The sequence below is a fragment of the Etheostoma cragini genome, chromosome 14, assembly GCF_013103735.1.
Source record: "Etheostoma cragini isolate CJK2018 chromosome 14, CSU_Ecrag_1.0, whole genome shotgun sequence".
NCBI classification, from domain to species: domain Eukaryota; kingdom Metazoa; phylum Chordata; class Actinopteri; order Perciformes; family Percidae; genus Etheostoma; species Etheostoma cragini.
The window spans coordinates 23058984-23065323 of NC_048420.1; positions in this window are offsets into that span (position 1 = coordinate 23058984).

Here is a 6340-nt window from a genome sequence, read left to right on the forward strand (position 1 = left end):
GGCTGTCTGAGGGGCAATGAAAATGTCTTTGAAATACATTAACACAAACTCTAGTTTTTACCGGAGGGGGTAATCTCTATCTTTTATTTCCATGCGTGATTTTAAAAAGTATACACTTAAATCTGAGTTCATTCAATTTTGACATATGTGCAGTATTTGTCACACACAAGTTTTATTTAAATGTTTTGTCTACTGTGGTTTTTATTGTGCAGTCATTCCACGCTGAAGCCCTTAAAGATGCTGAGTCACCTTCTCTCCCAGTGAGCCTCCATGTGAGAGGCTGAGTCATGTTTAAAGGTGGAGAACTGGCTTCTTAGATCAGTAAACATGAGGTGGTCACATGTAATGTGATAAAGTAGATCAACAGCCTATATGTGTGTTTCCTAATTATTTCATGCATGTCTTATTAGATCATGTGTGTATTTACACAAAACTTATATTTGTTTCATTTTAGTGTTTTTTTTTCTGCACTCTTGCCTAAACTCTAAGCTGTTGTCCATTATCTTGTCCTCTTTCAGTCACTCTGTTTTCTGACTGTGATTATTATTTTTTTTTTATATATATATATATAATCGATTATTAACTTTTTAGAATCGATCATCCAATCATTCTAGAGAGAATCGCGATGCATCTAAGAATCGATTTCTTTTCTTCTTTTTTTCTCCCACCCCTAGTTGTTACTGCAGACACGTGGGAACTGTTGGGTTTCTGTAGACAACATCCCAGAGTCCGGTCTAGACCTGCTCTGTCATGGAAAGCTCAGTGAGATAACTGTTGTTGTGATTTGGCGCTATATAAATAAAATTGAATTGAATGACGTTTTTGTGCTACTTTTTCTCTCCAGCCGGCTGTGAGGCAATGAAAATGTGTTGTTTGTGTGTTTTTCCTCCTTTCTGCCTCATTCCCATGTGCACACCATTCCCACGTGCACACCATTCCCACGTGCACACCACCTCCCCTGCAGACGTGTCTCTTAATGGCCTCCTCTCAAACCCTTAATCATTTTAATAAGACCTCTGCAGTTGACCAGTTCATCCGCCAATTTTCACTCAAATTTCAAATCCCTTAATTGTTTTATTCATTTACATTATTGTGTGTCAAACTCTGTACTTTTATAACTCAATAACCTTTTCCACCTCTCCCAATCACCCGGGGCACGTTCAATCAAACAGTGTGAAGAGGTGTGAAGAGGTGAACACATCTTATCATAAATAAGTGATAAGATGTGTTTTTCATGCAGAAAATTCGGAGCAACAGCAGGGCAACCATCGACATACAGTACATGACTTTATATTGGGAGCCATTTTTAATTGATGCAAACAACAGGCATCGAGCTGTGTTTTCTCTTATCTGGTGAAAATGGCACGTGAACCCCTTTGCCCTAAAACCTGTACTTGTCAGAGGTGCTACCCGATCAGCTGTGTCTGGATGTAAACAGGGTGTTCAACGACCCCGTTTCAGTTACAACAGACCTTTTTTTACAGCAGACATTTTGATTGTCATAGTAGGAAAATCCCAGTTGAAATTGACAACCTTAACGATGGCTTTATTCCATCAATCGTCCCGGTGAGATGTTTTAGTGAGTCAGCATGCACAACACCAGGGCCTCTCCTAATTGGAATGCAGCCATCGTTATTGGTTTAGACACACCTGGGCTTTTACCCGGAGTCAGAACTAAACAGGGGGGGCGGCAGGGTTCAGTTTCTGTGCTCCTCATATCTGGAATAATCTCCCAGAAACCTGCAGATCTGCTGTAACTCTCAGTTCTTTTAAATCAAGGCTGAAGACCTTTCTTTTTGATGTTGCCTTTCTTTAAATGACTGTTTAATTTCTTTAATGCTCAATTTCTCATACTGCACTGTAACTTTTATTCTTGTGTTTTGTGTTTTAATGTTTTTATTTTCAACTGTCCATGTGTTTTATCGTTTTTTAATGCTTTTGACATTTGGGTTATATCTGTTTTATGAATTTCTTTTGAGAACAAGGAATAAGTATAAAGGTTGTTATACAGAGAAAGAAAGACTCAAATGGTAACACTTTAAAGAAAAAGTGTGAATGTGTAGTGTTGAAAATAGACACAAAAGGCAGCGCTAGATCGGCTTATTTAGTGTGAAGAAGAGTCCGAGGAGACGAAAGGTAACGTCTCTAAAAATAGACTCGTGAAGGGTAGAGACACTGAGGGTGATCACGAAAGACAGCACTATAACTGACTAATCAGTGCGAAGGTAGTCTCAAGTTTGCACTTGTGTTTTATTTTTCATTTCTTTTGAGGATACTTGTGTTTCATCTGTTTAACTGATTTTGTGTAAAGCATTTTGACTTGCCCTGCTGCTGAAATGTGCTCTACAGATAAAGCTGCCTCGCCTTGCCTGTGACACGTCAACATGTCCGCCCTGCCGTGAAAACGGTTCTATAAACGTGTTGCCCGACTCCCACATCCAGCTACACCCTCCATCACCTGCCAGTCCCCGCCCACATGCTCACCTGGGCTCCATTTACCTCATTAGTGTCTCAGTATTTATACCAGTCCATTTCCACCCAGCCACCCTTTGCTCCTGGACGTGCCTTGCTTTCCAGCTGTATGAACACGGCACATGAACCCCTTTACCCTGAGACCTGTACTTGCTTGTCCACTGCATGTTGCTTTGCACTCACCTCCATGATGGAGGGTGAACTTAGTCAAATATATTCCCTCTGAACATCAATATTCAAGCCTTATCATTGTGAGAATTCAGCTCAATGCCTTGCAGGGCCATTACAGAACATTACATTTAATTTTATCCGAAGCAACTTGAAAGGTGCACACTCAAAACAGCAAGAATCATATAGAAGAAGTTCATTAGCTTTAAAAACTCTAACTACTGCCATCATCATTATTATTATTATTATTGTTATTATTATTATTATTAATTAGAAACACCAGCTTCTTAACCCTTGTGTTTTCTTCCCGTCAAAATTGAAAAGCAACACGTTTATTGACGTTTTTATCGATGTTTTTAACTTTTTGTTAAGTTTTTGTCCCTTTTTTCAACACTTTTTTTCAATGTTTGTCACTTTTTTGACGTTTAACACTATGTAACACAAACTTATTAACTTTAGTTTTACAGTTATTTTTTTGGACTTTGTGGTTAATAAACCTCATTTGTAGCAAATTATACCTAATGTTTGAGAAATTAAGAGTTTTTAAGACTAAAATTAAAGGAATGGATGTTGATGGATAATCACAGACTGGAATATGTCAACTTTTACTCAATACTATTTCAAAACACTTATTTTCAAATGCTATAACATTGAATAAGACGCCCCAAAATTAATGAAAGTAGAGATGTGTACTTGTCAAAGAGCGTTGGGTGGAATCAATCATGTTATTTTGGGGAATTAAAAAGAACACTGATATAGGACAACATGAGGACAACATGAAGACAATATGAGGACAACATAGGATAAAACTCAAACTACTGCCATCATCATTATTATTATTATTATTATTATTAATTAGAAACACCAGCTTCTTAACGAAGGTGCAGCAGGGAGACATTTTGAACACACTGCAAGGTGGGACATGAGTTGTCTTTCAGCTGTCCTGATGTCAATGGCGAGCTTGCTTTACCGCTAAGGAGCCAGGGCAGCAAACATTTCGTTGAACACTAGCAGGACAGTAGTGTCTTTGTAAAAAAAAAGAAAAAGAAAGAAGGCAGTTTCAGACACGTTAACGGCGTGAAACGGTTGCGGTTTGGTTACATTTAGCCATCAGAACTACTTAACTTTAGAAAACGTTTGTGATTTGGGTTCAAATCCCACGTCACTTAACTTCAGATTCAACTTCAACTGACGCCTAGCTCAGTTTCTTCTTTCTAAAAAAAGAAAAGAAAACGTATTACTTTTCTTACAATTGAGACATGAACCCTGGTCTCCTGGGTGGAAGTCATGTTCTTGTTTAATTTGGCGCTCGTTTACTCCGACACTTTACTTTCTGTGCTCCCGTCAATATTACCACGGCCACAAGGGGGCGCCGCCAATAAAAACGTAAACATAAGTCATGATTGCTGCTTGAACAAACGACTTATGTGGCAGTTTTTCGCATTGGCATTCATGGTATTTGTCTTATTAGTCTGTTTACACCTTTGTGAACCAACACATTCTCACTCCCATCTCGTAAAACACGGACGCTTTGTCGTTATTCTCAAATAACGCGCTTGGTCGGGACTGTTGGCGTCCCTTTTGACGCTGTAAGGTCAAGGGAAAGGTCGTGGGTGGGCTTACAGTTCCCTAACACGCGGCAATAACGGGACAGTTAAGGACACACGCGGGACAAAAAAAACCCGCTTTCCAGGGTTAAGTCCTGTGTTTGACCCCTCAACCCCCCTGACCCCTTATGTAATACTCGCTAAACCCCGTCTAGATGCTGCTCTCCTCAGTACGTTTCATAAAAACACCGAAGTTGCATCAGACGCTGACAGCCACTGTCCAAACGTCCATATTTTACTTTATTTTTTATTTTGGAGTGTGAACCACAGCTGGGTTTCCATCAGCTGTCAAACTGGAGACTCAACGCTGGAAACAAGACGACAACAACAAGGGCCAAACCGTAGTCAACAGAAAGAAACACCGCGCGGATCTCCATTCACCAGCTTCCTGCAGCCGAGCGTTAAATGTCAGCCAACCTATCGGGCAGATTAACACCCCAGCGACATGTCGTCACAGGGGGGGGGGAAGAGGGGATTCAAACCTGTGGGTCAGAGTCTACAGTTACACCCTTTCAACCACTCACCTGCTGCAGCATCTTTCCATTCTCTGAGCCCTCTGCGTGACGAATGGAGAAGCTGAAGGGGATCGACTTGTGTCGTCCTCGGGTCAAATTGACCCGTTTCTAAATGTCTTATATCGGAAATATTAGATTTCTTTCAACCAAATTGCCCAAAAATGACATGGATGATTCCAGACAACGTTCTTCAGGTAACATTAATGATTACTTTCATTGATTTTGTTGGGTGTTTTTATTTATTCTTATAGCATTTTAATTATTTTTTTATGGTTTCCAAACAGTATCCGGACTAAACTTTGACATCTACCCGTCTGTGATCCACTCAACATCCCCTAACCTTACCTAGTAGTCAAAATAATTCATAATTTCTGCCTTTTTAACTAAAACATATGTATAATTTGATACAAATGAGGTTTCTTGACCATGATTTCCAAGAATAAGTTCAAAACCTGTTTAAAAAACCAGCTCCGGTTTAAAAAAAAAAAGTGACAAATAAATCAGAAAAAGTGACAAAAACATCGGAAAAGCACAACAACAAATTAAATTTTGACCTGGAAGGTCAAGTTCATGCTTAACGGGAAGACAGCATACAAGGGTTAATGGCTGATGAGGATAAACTTCTTTTTTTTTTTAAAGCTTTGTGTCCACCCGGGGCCTCTCGTTAAGGGCACTCTCACACCTGTAGATTGGCGGACTAGGTGTGATTCATTATTAGATTTTATATATATATAATATAGCAGGACATTCAGTTTTGATTCATATTTTAAGATTTGTTCTTGAGGGAGAACTCAAGTTATTAAGAACTCGTCTAAAGCCTGTTTCATCCTCTCCACAAAGACTTGACTGTCTGTTGTTTTTTCTGTTTTTCTAATGGAACAAACAAGCAGCTTGTGGAGGCAGGCAGGTGGATGTCAACCCATTAGAGCACTCCCACGGCCTTGAGCCTCCATTCAGACCATTACAGACACACACACACTTCCTCCAGTATGTTCTGGAAGAATATAAAGAGGGTATAGTCTGATGACCCAAACAAACATCATCGTCACAGCAGCACTGGAGGCACTTTACTCACCAACTCCTGCAATTAAATTCAGTTTTTCTGTTCCTTTGTCTACACTAAACAGAAATAATCCATGTTTAATATTAAGTTTAATTACCTGGAATAAATACTCACAGAGTCTCTCTTTAGGATTGGGGCGAGCGTTCTACATCTCTAAATTCAAAGAACTTTTATGACTTAATGACTTCATTTGCCTTTTAGACAGACTTTACATTTCAACAATTTCCTCGGTAGCCTATGTGGTTTTTTTCGCTTCAATATTTGCACAATATAGGGTGTTATAAACATGGCAGGGGATTAGTATTGATGCTAAGCCTATATCAAGTCACTGTAAGGCCCGATTAGTCTCTATTTAACACGTTCCACTACTGGATGTCCCTCGTCTCAGGCCAGATGTCCGTCCCCTTCCACTATCTTTGTGTTGCATTCTGAACTCAGGTGGATTTCTGAGGACTATGGTTACCTGGTCCTCAGGTCTCTGCAGGGTAAATCCAGACAGCTAGCTAGACTATCTG